Genomic DNA, 17979 nt, shown 5'->3' on the forward strand with positions numbered 1-17979 from the left:
AGCATTTAAGAGGTCAGAATCAGATCTAGAGACAGTCTTGGAGATAGAGGACTGGAAAAGTCTCCTCAGACTTGGAGAGACATTCCAACCAAGGCCCATCTGAAGGGTCTCCAAAAAGCTAGCCTTGGCCCAATGCAAGGAGACAATAAAGACTTTTGGACTTTATCACCTGGCTATTCTCGTGGTGATTATTCTGCTGAAAAGAGGACTGGTCCCAAGACCTCTAGAAAGCTAACCAGAACATGACAATGAAGTAGGCATATAAGAACATATTTTTGTCTTGACTGTCTTTTTAAAAATGACTCTCAGTGATTTCAAATTGTTTTGCAATTGTACTCTTGAGCTATATTGAAAAATACCTAAAGTCCTTTTAAAGTCATGTCACCTTCAATGCAAATTTCTTGACTCTATTAAATGCATGCAATCTTTCTAACTTAATGTTTTAATAATGTGGGTTTTGTACTTAGGAACTAAGGTCGAAGAATATACACTTAGTAACTAAGATGGCCAACATGATGTTTCCACTTCTTTTTGAATAATGAAAATATATCTCTATTAAAAACAACAACAACAACAACAACCCGCTGACAAGTCAGTAAACAGTTGCCATCTATTTGTTATCCTCTACAAAATTTTATCTATTAATGTTTTCTGAGTCATCCTCTATAGTGGGATCTCAATTCCAGCTTATTTTCCCCTTCCTGGCTCCTTTGCTCCTTTAAAGATAATAATAATATCTATGTGCTTGCATTGATTGCTTTTACAATAATTGGCAAATGAATGTATATTTTAAATGAGCACTTTCCTCAGTTTCCACATTTCCCCAGTAGATGAGGAGACCAAATATTATATGGATAAGGTGACTTTGAGGCCAATTTGCCCTTTTTGCAATGGATATTTCATTTAAATTATATTTCTCTGAGAAATGGCAATTAGGAACTTCAAAGGGAAATACCAAAATTGCAGATAGAGGAAATACTCAGTCAACCTCTCTCAAGATTTTTCTCTTTAAAAAAATGCCTTTAAAATAACACCTTAGATCAAACTTGGGAGCTACTGAGCCAACAAAAAGTCAGGGTGAGATATTCTTCCAGATTGCAAGAATTTAGGAAGTTAAAAGTAAAAGTATGTGATAATTCTTTGAGGGAGACTAGGAATTCACATAGATACAACACCAATAGTGAGAGTAGCTGGTGATAAGAGTTCCTGAAGGGATTTTGATCTTAAGAGAGCAGAGGCCCTGAAGAATAGTACTATTTCTGATTCCATGGAAACAGAGACCTTGAGGAACAGCATCAACTGTAATTCTAAGGGATCAGGGAGTAAGGACCAGAGCATAGATTAGAAGAGTTATTGTACCTCTTTCAGTCATATCACCTTAGAAGTATGAAAAACTTCCAATTCCCCAGAAATAATTCTGAAAATAGCAGTGTGAAAAAGCTTAAGCTTGCAAAGGTACATATCCCTGTACTCCTGACAACATAAACATAGCCCAATATTAATTTAAAACTGAAAATAAAGAAATAATCTAGGAAAATGAGAAAACAATAGTAGAAAAGATATGATAGATCTCTATGAAAACTGAGTGGAAATTGAGAGGAGTGTGCAATTTTTTCAGCCATACATAATACCTCTGCTAAAAGAAAAGGTCATCTTTGGGCATAAAAACCTTACAAACAAGTGCAGAAAAGCATAAATATTCAAAGCATCCTTCTCAGAACACAACATAATAAATATAATATTCAAAAAAGAGCCATAAAAATGTAGGGTATGATTAACTGGAAACTATTCTAATCTTAAAGAATGAGTGAGCCAAAGTCAAAGAATACATCAGAAACAATAAATAATTTAATGAAAGAAAATGATAAGGATACAAAAATGACAAAAAAATTTGGAATATAGCCAATACTCAGGGAAAATTTATACATATATATGTATGTATGTACATATATATACATACATATCCATATCTATATATATATATATATATAAATTAAACCCTAGAAAATACAAAAAAAAATTAAAAATTTCCAAGTAAGCACCAAAATAAAAAGCCTAAAATTAGAAGGATTAATAACCTAAAAGTAAAAAAGCTAAAAAAAGTAAAAAATTATGTTGAAGCTTATTTTTACAAAATAATAATAAAATTAATAAATAGATAAATTATTGGTTATTTTGATTAAAAAATAAAAGCAAATCACTAGTATTGAAAATGAAAGTTTCATTGCACTACCAATAAAGCTGAAATTAACTCTTAATTGTTATGTTATTTTACCCAGTTATATGCCAGCAAAATTTTTTTAAAATAAATTCTATTTACCAAAGTACAAAATTCCAAAATTAACAGAGGAACTACAATATTTAAAAAACCCTATTTTCGAAAAAGAAATTGAACAAGCCATTACTGACTCCTTAAGGAAAATAACCTAAGGACCACATGCATTTGTAAGTGAATTCTTCCCTAAAAAGCAATTAATCCCAATAATATAAAATATTTGGGAAAAACGGGCAAACTCATTTTAAGATACAAAAGTAGTTTTAACACTTAAACAAAAGGGGAGAAAAAATAGAAATAGAAAAATATGAATCAAATGTCTTTTCTTTTAGTTTTTATTTTCAAAATATATTCAACATTTCACCCTTGCAAAATCTTGTGTTCCAAATATTTTTCTCCCTCTCTTCTTCCTACTCTCTCTCTTAGACAGCAAGTAATTCAATATATGTTAAACATGTTAAACATTCTTCAATACATATTTCTACAATTAACATACTGCACACAAAAAAAAATCAGATCAAAAAGGAAAAAAATGAGAAAGAAAACAAAAAGCCAACAACAATAAAAAGGTGAAAATATTATGTTTTGTTCGACATTCAGTCTCTACATCCACTTTCTGGATGCAGATGACTATCACAAGATCATTGGAACTGCTCTGAATCACTCACTGTTGAAAACTGCCATATCTATCAGAATTGATCATCCACATAATCTTGTTGTTGCTGTATACAACATTCTCTTGGTTCTACTCACTTCACTTAGTATTAGTTCATGTAAGTCTCTTCAGGCCTTTCTGAAATTATCTTTATTCTTCTGAAATCATGATTATTTCTCATAGGCCAAAAATATTCTGTAACATTCCCATACCATGACTTATTCAGACATTTTCCAACTTACGGGTATCCATTCAGTTTTCAATTATTTGTGACTACAAAAAGGGTTGCCAAAAACAGTTTTGCACAAGTGGGTCCTTTTCCCTTTTTTATGATCTTTTTTGGCATACTGTTCCAATAGAGATACTATTGAATCAAAGGGTATGAACAATTTGACAGCCCTTTACTCTCCAGAATGGGTAGATCAATTCACAACTCCAACAACTATTTATTTGTGTCCCAGTTTTCCCACATCTCCTCCTACATTCATCATTATATTTTTCTGTTATCTTAGCCAATTTGAGAATTATATAGTGGTACCTCAGAATTGTCTTAATTTAGATTTCTCTGATCAATATTGACATAGATCTTTTTATATGACTAGAAATGGTTTTAATTCCTTCAGAAAATTATCCTTTGATCATATATTAGACAATGGATTATATTCTTATAAATTTGAGTCAATTCTCTCTATATTTTTGAAATGAATCCTTTATTAAAATCATTGGATGAAATTTCCTCCTACTTTTCTGCTTCCCTTCTAATCTTATATGCAGTGATCTTGTTTATACAAAACTTTTTAACAATATAATCAAAATTATCCATTTTGCATTTCATACTGTACTCTTGTTCTTCTTCAAAGATATGAGAGGTAAACTATTCTTTGTTTTACTTTGCTTATAGTATTACTATTTTTGTCAAAATCATGAACCCATTTTGACTTTATCTTGGTAGAGGGTGTTAGTTGTTAGTCATTGCCTAATTTCTACCATACTGTTTTCTTATTTTCTCAGCATTTGTTATCAAATTGTGATTTCTTATCCCAGAAGGTAGGGTCTTGGGTTTACCAAATACTAGATTACAGTGGTTATTGACTATTGTGTCTTGTGAACTTAATGTATTCTAGTGATCAACAATTTTATTTCTTAGATAGCACCAAATGGTTTTGATGAGTGTTGCTTTAGCTGGTACAGCTAGACCACCTTCATTTGCATTTTTTCATTAATTCCCTTGAAATTCTTGATCTTTTGTTCTTCCAGGTAAAATTTGTTATTATTTTTTCTTACTCTGTAATTTCTTGTCAGCTTGAGTGGTATGGCACTAAATAAATAGATCAATTTAGATAGAATTGTCATTTTTATTATATTAGTTCAGTCTACCCATGAGTACTGCATATACTTTTTTAAAATTTATTTTTATTTAATAATTACTTTATATTGACAGAATCCATTCCAGGGTAATTTTTTTTTTACGACATTATCCTTTGCACTCATTTCTGTTCCAATTTTTTCCCCCTCCCTCCCTCCAACCCCTCCCCTAGATGGCAAGCAGTCCTTTATATGTTTGATATGTTGCAGTATATCCTAGATACAATATATGTTTGCAGAACCGAACAGTTCTCTTATTGCATAGGGAGAATTGGATTCAGAAGGTATAAATAACCCAGGAAGAGAAACAAAAATGCAGATAGTTCACATTCGTTTCCCAGTGTTCTTTCTTTGGGTGTAGCTGCTTTTGTCCGTCATTTATCAATTGAAACTCAGTTAGGTCTCTTTGTCAAAGAAATCCACTTCCATCAAAATATGTCCTCATACAATATCGTTGTTGAAGTGTATAATGATCTCCTGGTTCTGCTCATTTCACTTAGCATCAGTTCATGTAAGTCTCGCCAGTCCTCTATGTATTCATCCTGCTGGTCATTTCTTACAGAACAATAATATTCCATAACATTCATATGCCACAATTTACCCAGCCATTCTCCAATTGATGGGCATCCATTCATTTTCCAGTTTCTAGCCACTACAAATAGGGCTGCTACAAACATTTTGGCACATACAGGTCCCTTTCCCTTCTTTAGTATTTCTTTGGGATATAAGCCCAATAGAAACACTGCTGGATCAAAGGGTATGCACAATTTGATAATTTTTTGGGCATAATTCCAGATTGCTCTCCAGAATGGTTGGATTCGTACACAACTCCACCAACAATGCATTAGTGTCCCAGTTTTCCCGCATCCCCTCCAACATTCATCATTATTTTTTCCTGTCATCTTAGCCAATCTGACAAGTGTGTAGTGGTATCTCGGAGTTGTCTTAATTTGCATTTCTCTGATCAAAAATGATTTGGAACACTCTTTCATATGAGTGGTAATAGTTTCAATTTCATCCTCTGAAAATTGTCTGTTCATATCCTTTGACCATTTATCAATTGGAGAATGGCTTGATTTCTTATAAATTTGAGTCAGTTCTCTATACATTTTGGAAATGAGGCCTTTATCAGAACCTTTAACTGTGAAGATGTTTTCCCAGTTTGTTGCTTCCCTTCTAATCTTGTTTGCATTCTTTCTGTTTGTACAAAGGCTTTTTAATTTGGTGTAATCAAAATTTTCTATTTTGTGATCAGTAATGGTCTCTAGTTCATCTTTGGTCACAAATTTCTTTCTCCTCCACAAGTCTGAGAGATAAACTATTCTATGTTCCTCTAATTTATTTATAATCTCGTTCTTTATGCCTAGGTCATGGACCCATTTTGATCTTATCTTGGTATATGGTGTTAAGTGTGGGTCCATGCCTAATTTCTGCCATACTAATTTCCAATTATCCCAGCAGTTTTTTATCAAATAATGAATTCTTTTCCCAGAAGTTAGGGGCTTTGGGTTTGTCAAACACTAGATTGCTATAGTTGACTATTCTGTCTTGTGAACCTAACCTTTTCCATTGATCCACTAATCTATTTCTTAGCCAATACCAAATGGTTTTGGTGACTGCTGCTTTATAATATAATTTTAGATCAGGTACAGCTAGGCCACCTTCATTTGATTTTTTTTTTCATTAATTCCCTTGAGATTCTCGACTTTTTATTGTTCCATATGAATTTTGTTGTTATTTTTTCTAGATCATTAAAATATTTTCTTGGAAGTCTGATTGGTATAGCACTAAATAAATAGATTAGTTTAGGGGGTATTGTCATCTTTATTATGTTCGCTCGGCCGATCCAAGAGCACTTAATATTTTTCCAATTATTTAAGTCTGACTTTATTTGTGTGGAGACTTTTTTATAATTTTGCTCATATAATTCCTGACTTTCCTTTGGTAGATAGATTCCCAAATATTTTATGGTATCAACAGTTATTCTGAATGGATTTTCTCTTTGTATTTCTTGCTGTTGGGTTTTGTTGGTGATGTATAAAAATGCTGAGGATTTATGGGGATTTATTTTGTAGCCAGCTAGTTTGCTAAAATTATGAATTATTTCCAATAGCTTTTTAGTAGAATCTCTGGGGTTCTCTAGGTATACCATCATATCATTTGCAAAGAGTGATAGTTTGGTTTCCTCATTGCCTACGCTAATTCCTTTAATCTCTTTCTCGACTCTTATTGCCGAGGCTAGTGTTTCTAATACGATATTAAATAATAATGGTGATAGTGGGCAACCTTGCTTCACTCCAGATCTTACTGGGAAAGGTTCCAGTTTTTCCCCATTGCATATGATGCTTACTGATCGTTTTAAATATATGCTCCTGATTATTTTAAGGAAAAGTCCATTTATTCCTATGCTCTCAAGTGTTTTTATTAGGAATGGATGTTGGATTTTATCAAATGCTTTTTCTGCATCTATTGAGATGATCATATGGTTTTTGTTTGTTTGGTTATTGATATAGTCAATTATGCTAATAGTTTTCCTAATATTGAACCAGCCCTGCATTCCTGGTATAAATCCTACTTGATCATAGTATATTATCCTGGTGACGATTTTCTGTAATCTTTTTGCTAATATTTTATTTAAGATTTTAGCATCAATATCCATTAGGGAGATTGGTCTATAATTTTCTTTCTCTGTTTTCAGCCTACCTGGTTTAGGTATCAGTACCATGTCTGTGTCATAAAAGGAGTTTGGTAGGACTCCTTCAATCCCTATTTTTTCAAATAGTTTATTTAGCATTGGAGTTAATTGTTCTTTAAATGTTTGGTAGAATTCACATGTAAATCCATCTGGTCCTGGGGATTTTTTCTTATGGAGTTGATTGTTTGTTCTATTTCTTTTTCTGAGATGGGACTGTTTAGGATATTTACTTCTTCCTCTGTTAGTTTGGGCAAGCTATATTTTTGGAGGTATTTTTCTATCTCATTTAAGTTGTCGAATTTATTGGCATAAAGTTGGGCAAAGTAACTCCTAATTATTGCTCTAATTTCCTCTTCGTTAGTGGCGAGTTCTCCCTTTTCATTTTTAAGACTAACAATTTGATTTTCCTCTTTCCTTTTTTTAATCAGATTTACTAAGGGTTTGTCTATTTTGTTGGTTTTTTCATAGAACCAACGCTTAGTTTTATTAATTAATTCAATAGTTTTTTTACTTTCAATTTTATTGATCTCTCCTTTTATTTTTAGAATTTCAAGTTTAGTGTTTGACTGGGGGTTTTTAATGTGTTCCTTTTCTAGCATTTTTAGTTGCAAACCCAATTCATTGACCTTCTCTTTCTCTATTTTATACAAATAGGCCTCTAGAGATATGAAATTTCCCCTTATTACTGCTTTGGCTGCATCCCATACATTTTGGTATGATGTCTCATTATTATCGTTTTCTTGGGTGAAGTTGTTAATTATGTCTATGATTTGCTGTTTCACCCAATCATTCTTTAGTATGAGATTATTTAGTTTCCAATTATTTTTTGGTCTACTTCCCCCTGCTTTTTTGTTGAATGTAATTTTCATTGCATCGTGGTCTGAAAAGGATGCATTTACTATTTCTGCCTTACTGCATTTGAGTTTGAGGTTTTTATGTCCTAATATATGGTCAATTTTTGTATAGGTTCCATGAACTGCTGAAAAGAAAGTGTATTCCTTTCTGTCTCCATTACATTTTCTCCAGAGATCTATCATATCTAACTTTTCTAGTATTCTATTTACCTCTTTGACTTCTTTCTTATTTATTTTGTGGTTTGATTTATCTAATTCTGAGAGTGCAAGGTTAAGATCTCCCACTATTATAGTTTTACTGTCTATTTCTTCTTGCAGCTCTCTTAATTTTTCTTTTAAGAATTTAGATGCTACACCACTTGGTGCATATATGTTTAGTATAGATAGTGCTTCATTATCCATGCTACCCTTTAGCAAGATATAGTGCCCTTCCTTATCTCTTTTAATTAGATCAATTTTTGCTTTAGCTTGATCTGAGATCAGGATGGCTACCCCTGCTTTTTTGACTTCACCTGAAGCATAGTAGATTTTGCTCCAACCTTTTACCTTTAACCTGCATGTATCTCCCCGCTTCAGGTGTGTTTCCTGTAAACAACATATTGTAGGATTCTGGCTTTTAATCCATTCTGCTAACCGCTTCCTCTTTATGGGGGAGTTTACCCCATTCACATTTATGGTTAGAATGACCAATTCTGTATTACTTGCCATCTTGTTAACCCCGGTTTATGCTTTTCTCCCTTCTTTCCCCTTTCCCCCCTTTCCAGTATTAAGCTTGTGAGCACCACTTGCTTCTCACAGCTCTCCCTTTTTAGTATCCCTCCCCCGCCTTACAGTTCCTCCCCCTATCTTACCCCTTTCCCTCCCAGTTTCCGTATTCCCCTTCCGCTTAGCTTATTCCTTCCCTTTTCACTTTTCCCTTCTCACTTTTCAATGAGGTGGGAGAAGTTTCACCATAGATTGAATATGTCTTAAGCCAATTCTGAAGGCAGTAAGATACCCACTATATTCATCCCCCTCCATTCTTTCTCTCAGATATAATAGGTTTCCTATGCCTCTTCATGAGATGTACTACCCCCACTTTACCCTTTTTCTGGTACAATGTCCTTTCCACATCAATTTCTAGAACAAGGTATATATGTATTCTTTATACATCTATATAGTCTAAATATAGTTCCCAAGATTAATCTTTACCTTTTTAGATTTCTCTTGAGTTCTATATTTGTAGATCAAACTTTTTGTTAAGTTCTGGCTTTTTCATCAGAAATAGATGAAATTCGCTTACTTTGTAGAATGTCCATCTTCTTTCCCAGAAAAAGATGCTCATTCTCGCTGGGTAAGTTATTTTTGGTTGCATACCAAGTTCCTTAGCCTTTCGGAATATCATATTCCAGGCCCTTCGATCTTTTAATGTGGATGCTGCCAGATCCTGGGTGATCCTTATTGTGGCTCCTTGATACTTGAATTGGGTTTTCTAGCCGCTTGCAATATTTTTTCCTTCATCTGAGGGTTCTGGCATTTGGCCACTATATTCCTTGGTGTTTTGATTTTAGGATCCCTTTCAGTGGGTGATCGATGAATCCTTTCAATGTTTATTTTTTCCTCTGTTCCTATGACTTCTGGGCAGTTCTCTTTGATAATTTCCTGGAAAATAGTGTCCAGTCTCTTTTTTTCATCATGTTTTTCTGGAAGTCCAATGATTCTCAGATTGTCTCTCCTGGATCTGTTTTCCAGGTCTGTTGTCTTCCCCAGAAGGTATTTCACATTCTTTTCCATTGTTTGATTTTTTTGGATTTGCTTGACTGATTCTTCTTGTCTCCTCAAGTCATTCAATTCCAATTGTTCAATTCTGATTTTCAGTGAAGTATTTTCTTCACTCACTTTTTAAAAATCTTTTTCTAATTGTCCCATTGAGTTCTTTTGTTCTGTGGAATTTTTTTCCATTTCGCCAATTTTGTTTTCCAGTTCACCAATCCTATTTTTCAAGGATTTTACTTCTTTATCCACTCTCTCTTTAACTGACTTCTCCAAGCTCTTTTGCCAAGCCTCCCTCTCCTTTTCCCATTTTTCTTCTAGCTCCCTTGTGAGAGCCTTTTTAATTACTTCTATGAGGTTCATCTGTGCTGAGGAACAGGTGATCTCCTCCTTTGGGGATTCACCTGGGGACTGCCTGTTTTTAGTCTCCTTAGGATTTAGAGTCTGCTCTCTATCTGTATAGAAGCTGTCAAGGGTTAAAGTCCTCTTCAGTTTCTTGCTCATTCTGTCTAATAATCAAAGACAAACTAGCAAAGAAAAACAGAAAAAACTAAAGTCTTTCTTTGGGGGAGGGGCTGGGTGTGTTACCGAGCTTCCTCTACAGACTGCGAGGGGCAGCAGTGAGGCACTAGCCCGACTGTGCTGCGCCTTCGCTCTGAGATCCCAGAGCGTGCTGAGTCACTGTCGGGGGGAGGGAAGGGAAAGGGGGCGGCCAGGTCCTGAGAGACTCCAGCTGTTTGGGGTTGTATTCTTCACCCCCGGTGTTTTTAGCTTCTCTGCTGGGCTGCTGACTTGCTGCCGGAGCAAAGTATCTAATCCTGTAGCAAAGCTCTCCCCGCAGAGATGGCTGCGATCACTCCCCACCCCCTCTCCAGTCTGCTCCCGTGCTCTCACTGCCGCTGCCCACCACCTGCGCCCGATCTAAAACCATCCCAGCCCTCCAGTAAAGACAGACCTTTCTTGGCGAATCTCAAGGATGGCTTCTCTTGGTAACTATTTGTGGGTTTTTTTTTCAGTCAAGCATTAATTCAGAGGCTTGTAATGAAATGGATAGTGAGAGAAAGCGTGGAGCTTACACAGCTATGTGCCTCCTCTCAGCCATCTTAACTGGAAGTCCCAGTACTGCATATACTTTCAAAAATTTAGATCTGATTTTATTTGTGTGGGTAGTGTTTTGTAATAGTGTTCATATATTTCCTGACTTTTTTGGTCCAAAATTTTAAATGAATATTAAAGCAAAAAATGAAATTCTAGTAAGAATATAATAGCAATAGATCACAAAACTACATAGTATAAACAAATAGTATTTATCTCATAAATGCAGGATTAGTTTACTATTAGGAAATCAATAAGCATGATTTATTATAACCAATAATAACAAAATCACTACATTATATCAATAAATACAGAAAAAAAGTTTTTTTGACAAAATAAAAAGCCCATTTGTATTAAAACCACAGAAAACTCTAGGACTCAATGGAGACTATTAAAATGATCATTTGTATCTATCCAAAAATAAGAACAAGCCTTTTATTGAAGATAAACTGAGGCCTTCCCAGTAAGATCAGAGGCGATATAAGCATTTCCATTATTACCACAATTATTGAATATTTATCAGAAATGTTTGATCGAGCAATGAAACAAGAAAAATAAATTGAAAAAATAAAATTAAACAATAATAAATAATCACTTTGCAGATGATAGGAAGGAATACTTAGAAAACCCCAGAGAAATAGCAATAAAAACTACCTGAAACAATTAACAACTTTAGCAAATGTATATGATATAAAATAAACTCATGTAATTTATTAGCATTTCCATATACTACCAACAAAATCTAACATGAAGAGATAGAGAGATTTCTTTTAAAATATTGACAAATAAAATAAAATACTTGGGTATCTATCCACTATGACAAACCCAGAGATTATATGAACGCAATTTTAAAATACTTTTCATACAAATATCTGTCTAAACAATCGGAAACAATGTTAACTGCTTATGGATTAATCAAGTCAATATAAAGAACTCTTTTACCCAAATTGTTTATTCAATATAATAACAATGAAATTAACCAAAGTATTATTTGAATATTTGAAGATAACTAGTAAAAATGCTAACAAAATCCTCTGTAATAATATCTGGTCAAGAATACCAAAGGAATAGGGGCAGCCAGGTGGTGTAGTGGATTGAGAACCAGTCCTGAAGTTAAGAGCACCCGAGTCCAAATCTGGCTTCAGATATTTAATACTTCTTAGCTGTGTGACACTGGGCAAGTCATTTAACCCCAAATGCCTCAGCAAAAATAATAATGATAATAAAAGAAAAGAATATCAAAGGAATAAAAAAAAAACTGAGGAGGAAGATCATCCAGTAGTTCTAGATGCCAAACTATATTACAAAGCAGTAATTATCAATACAATTGGGTATTAATATGGTGGATCAGTGGAGTAGATTTGGTATCCAATGCATAGTAGTGAATGATCACATTTATGTACTTATAATGTCCGGATTAGCTCTCTGGAAGGCCTTAGGATCAGTCAAACTCCTTGGTCTTTAAAAGAAGAAGGAGGCAGGCAAGCTGCCACATGGCTTGCTAAAGATGAATCCTGGACTCTGGAGTTTGGAGCCTGAAGTCCTCTCTCTTCAGTGAGCTGCTGTAGAGAGGGTCTGACCCTTTCCCTTAGCCCTCCAATCCTTGCCTCTGATTACCTTATTACAACACATTCAGCCAGTGCCAATCATGAGGAGAGCCATCACATCACTATATGTTTATAGAACCATTATTAACACCTTATTCAGATAATTAGCCTTAAATGTTTGGCTTAGTTTCAAATACATCTTTTCAGAATTCCAGCCTCTCTACATGTACTATTTGATAAAAACAAAGATCTAAACATTGGGGATAAAAACTCAATATTTGACCAAAAACTATTGGAATATTGGAAAGCAGCTTGGTAGTAACTGAGCATAGACCAATATCTTATACCATATACCAAGATAATGTAAAAAAATTAATGAATTTTTTAATCAAAAAATGACATCAGAATTAATGTAGAAACACATGCAAGGATATATATTGTTACATATATGGATAGAGGACAAGAATTTATGATCAAAACAGGGAATTATGAAAATTAAAAGAGATGATTTTGATTATATAAATTTAAAAAGTCTGTACAAAAAAGTAATTCAGTTCAAATTAGAATGAAAACAAGAAGCTGAGAAAAGTTTTTTTTTTTTTTTAAATAGTAATAGATCACTCATCATATCTGACTTTGAATACCACAATTTAAAAAACGCATTGATGAGCTGGAAGTTGTCCAGAAGATGGCAAACAAAATTGTGACTAGAAATATTACTAAGTCATATAAACATTAGAAGCAACCCAGGGATATCTAGCTTGGACAACATAAGACTTGTGGAAATTTGACTGTTATATTCAAATATTTGAAGGATTGTCATATGGAAGAGGGATTAAAGGATGAACAGAAGATACTCATACATCGAAGTGCAAGTTTTAGGCAAAAAATTGCCTGAAATTTCATCAGTTACAAAAGAAGTAAAGAGAAAAAACAAGATTCCAAAAATGCCTAACGTCATATTTTTATTTAAAACAGTTTAGCAAACAATAGTTGAGCCAACTTCCATTTGCATAAGGGCTTTCCTAGTGATATGGTAATTATGAGTCAAAGTCAGCTCAGAATGTTATAAGACAACAGTTCACCCAGAGACATGCAAAAGACAGTATTCCATGAGACCTAAATAGTGGGATAAAAGAAAACAGAATTATCACTGCAGTGAGTTTGGATGGCAATGGGGATTGTCAAGTTACCTTGGTGTTATATGTGTGTTTCTGCTAATAAGAAGTGAATGTAATGCACGAATGAAATGAAAGGGTAATTTCAGCCTGAGAAATCCCACTTGAACAAAAACTCTATCCTTCTCCTCCTTCCATCTGAGAGGCTTTACTGTAACTGTTTAACTGGAAACCTGCAAACTAGAATTCTTAAGCTACTAAACTCATTCTCTGCTTGACTGATCTCATCTTTAGACTAACTGTTATTTTGTACCCAGGCTCAGTGGGTATAATGAGCCTTTTTAGTCCATTCTAGTGCTTTCTTTCTTTACCAAGTCAAAAAAGTGCATACCCATAAAGACATTGCAGGACTTTAACTTATTGTTTATGCATTTAGAACTTCATAACATCTATGTATTGATTGATTTCATAAATATTGGGACTCATATAGATTAGGCTAATGGGATACTGGTACTTTGCAGATTGCTAGGGAGTATAGAATGAATTTGGGGCATTGCAGACAGTTTCTATAAACCTGCCCAAACTTTTTGACTATTATCCATTTTGGAGTATCCACATGGAGAAACACTGCATCTATGTAAATAACCTCAAAACAATATGAAGAATTATGAAGTGGAAGGCAACAAAAGAAGGATCTAAGGCAGAGACTATACATCACTGCTATCTGCTAATGATTGAGGCTTCAGATGATGAAAGCAGCTGTGTGATATGAGAAGCTAACAAGGAAGATGTCATACAATGTAAAATGCATTTATAGACAACAGTTTAAAATAAAGGAGTGGTGGGTTTGTGGCCAAGAGAAAAAATATAACTAATTAGGTCTGGAAAACAAATATTTGCCTGGAGGTACTAACAAATTGACATAGATAGAATAGAAAATGGAAGGAAATAATGAATAGGTTCCATTTATATTGGATGAGTCAGAGGTCAGAGACAGCAACCACAATATAATAGAACATCAGAGAAGAGGTACAATAAACATCAAGAAACAATATCCAAGAAGAACATAAGAAATAAAATTCATGATTCTGAATTTGATGGATCAAATGTACAATCTATAGGAAGTAGAAATTGATGCAAGGAGGTAAATGAATCAAAGAAACTTTATGAGAGATAACAGTGAGCTAATTGACTAGCTCTAGTAGGCAAGTTAATTTCTTGCTCAAATGATTAGGGAAGAAATAAGAAAAAAATTTGAAGTCTGCATATCATTTTGGGGTTTGAGTAAAAGTAGAAAGAACACATGCCAATACTATGCTATGACCTAAACAACAGTATGAACATAGGAAAGTTTGAGGGAAATAGTACGAATCATAATGGCCATATCATTGCATAAGAAAGTAGTGGAAGTTAAGCTTGTTTAAATCCTAAGTGGTTTGTTAATTATAGACTTAGAGTTTAATGCTAAATTGAGGAATTTATATTACTTGAAAACATTATATTATCATTAGTAAATTTAAAAGATCCCTTTCACTCTCGTTTACATTTAATTTACTTGGCAAATCTCTTATTCATAGGTTATAAGAAAAAAGGTAAATTTCCATCCTTCAATGGGCTAATGCTCATCTATATTTGCTAAGCATACCAGAATTCAAGTTCGTGTAAAAAGTTTATTTTCCACCCAAATGTAGAATTTGCTCGTCCACTTCCTAGTGATTCTTGTTCCTCAAACATTTCAATTTAAAAAATGATCATATTTTTAAAAACTTTATCCATATAGTTTAGATAAGACAAAATACTTGCTCTCATAGAAATTGTTGTGTAGTTTTCAGAAGAAGAGATACATATATAATTATAATAATAGTAAATGTAATAACATTTATATAGTGATTTAAGGTTGGCAAAGCATTTTATAAATGTTATCTCATTTGATACTCACAACAATACTCTGAGGCATATTATTATGCTTGTATTTTTTTTTTTTTACAAATAAGGAAATAGAAGTTGAGAAAGATTACTACATCCTCAAAGATATACATATAACTAGTTGTCTCAGACAAGTTTTGATAATACATTTTTCTGGTCCCAAGTACAATAATCTATTACTCTTTCACTTGACTGCCTAGATAATACTGCATGGTCTATATGATCTTATTAATGTGGGGTCTTCCTAGTACCAAGGCTCTACCCATGCTTTTTGATCATTGGTACTGATTTTCCTTACTTTGGCTAAATTCTTCCCAGAGAAACAATCTAACATCTCTCTAGGAGGTCTTGATCGAGATCTCTTGATATTTGGTTACCAGCAGAGTATGTGGTCAATTTTTTGATAGTTGTTAACACCAGTATATAACTGGTCCACACAATTTTCTTTAAAATTATTTCACTTCCATCAGAATACATCCTCATACAGTATCATTGTTGCTGTATTTCATTTATTCTATATCCTGGAACTTATTCCCAATTACCAGATGTCTCTGTATTGATATTCCTATGTATCTATAAAATCAGAGATCTAGGGACAAGACCATGCTGGAGTCAGCTAACACCAACTAGCAAGAGACAATTGTTAAATGTTCAGTATGAACATTTGATAAACACTATAAACCTAGCCTTGATTTTTGTTCTGTTGATTGATAACATTTAGAAAAGCAATGGAGAAAAGATTAATGATATAAATTAAGTTTAAAAGGTGTTTTTCACGTTTTTTTTTTAATTTTTGAGAGCTAGTTTTTAAAATATTTAACAGCAAATTTTTGTTTAAGCAGGAAGATAAGAATTTTGCTTGTAAAATCTAAATGGAAAATTGATTATCCTTGGAGGAAATCAGGGAAATGCTTATGGAGTAGGTAGCAATGTGTTTGATAAATAGAAAGAAGGCATCAGTCCAAAAAGGACAAGAATTTTGATATAATCAAATCTATTCATGAGGAAATTAAGCTTGGTAGAAGTATATATATATATATATATATATATATATTATTTTAGAGGAAATCAATTGAAGCCAAATAAACATGATAGAAAATTTTTGCAATAGTCTTGCAACTATTGTTGGAAGTAAGAAATGAGAAGAGGTTAGTTCAGAGAGATATAGTAAGATAGAATTCAACTAATTCCTTAACTCAGTAGGTGAATAAATATATGTTCAACTAGGAAATACTATGTCCTAGGATGAATGATAAAGATAGAAAAACAGACACAAAATGATCAATATTCTAAACAGTCCTACATTCCTGTAAAGAAGACAACATATTAATATACATGCATTACAATATATTGAATATGTGCAAAAATACAAGATGCATCACTAATTGGATTAACAGAATTTACTTATAGCAAGTACACTGAAAATTAGGATTTTGTATTTGTACAAAAATTTTATATTAATTACTTACTCCTGGATAGCATGCTTCAAGAAATCATCAAGGAAATCTGACCTGATATTCTAGAACCAGAAGGCAAATAATTCTTTAAAATAATTAATTGACAAGCCATTCTCCAATTAATAATATGAACAGACAATTTTCAGATGATGAAATTGAAACTATTTCCACTCATATGAAAGAGTATTTCAAATCACTATTGATCAGAGAACTGCAAATTAAGACAACTCTGAGATACCGCTACACACCTGTCAGATTGGCTAAAATGACAGGAAAAAATAATGATGAATGTTGGAGGGGATGCGGGAAAACTGGGACACTGGTGCATTGTTGGTGGAGTTGTGAACGAACCCAACCATGGAATTATGCTCAAAAAGTTATCAAACTGTGCATACCCTTTTATCCAGCAGTGCTACTACTGGGCTTATACCCCAAAGAGATATTAAAGAAGGGAAAGGGACCTGTATGTGCCAAAGTGTTTGTGGCAACTCTGTTTGTAATGGCTAGAAACCGGAAAATGAATGGATGCCCATCAATTGGAGAATGGTTGGGTAAATTGTGGTATATGAATCTTATGGAATATTATTGTTCCATAAGAAGTGACCAGCAGGATGAATACAGAGAGGCTTGGAGAGACTCACATGAACTGATGCTAAGTGAAATGAGCAGAACCAGGAGATCACTGTACACAGCAACAATGATACTGTATGAGGATGTATTCTGATGGAAGTGGATACCATCTGAAATAGTGAAGGGTGCTTCATAGTATTCTATAGCTTGAAGGATTGTGAAGTATAATCCTTTGGGTGATAGTGATCACTAAGGCTTGAATTATCTGTTTGAGGTCTCCTTCTATGAAACTGTGGTGGGCCCATGTGATAAGAGCTAACTCAGTTCCAATTGATCAATTATGGACAGAAGCAGCTACACCCAAAGAAAGAACACTGGGAAATGAATGTAAACTGTTTGCATTTTTGTTTTTCTTCCTGGGTTATTTTTACCTTCTGAATCCAATACTTCCTGTGCAATAAGAGAACTGTTTGCTTCTGCACACATATAGTGTATCTAGGATATACTGTGACATATTTAACATGTTTAAGACTGCTTGCCATCTAGGGGAGGGAGTGGAGGGAGGGAGGGAAAAAGTCAGAAGTGAGTGCAAGGGATAATGTTGTAAAGCATTTTTTTTCAAAATAAAAAACTAAAAAAGTAAAATAAAGTTAAATAAAATAATTAATTG

This window comes from Antechinus flavipes, chromosome 6 (assembly GCF_016432865.1).
Source record: "Antechinus flavipes isolate AdamAnt ecotype Samford, QLD, Australia chromosome 6, AdamAnt_v2, whole genome shotgun sequence".
Taxonomy (NCBI): Eukaryota; Metazoa; Chordata; class Mammalia; order Dasyuromorphia; family Dasyuridae; genus Antechinus; species Antechinus flavipes.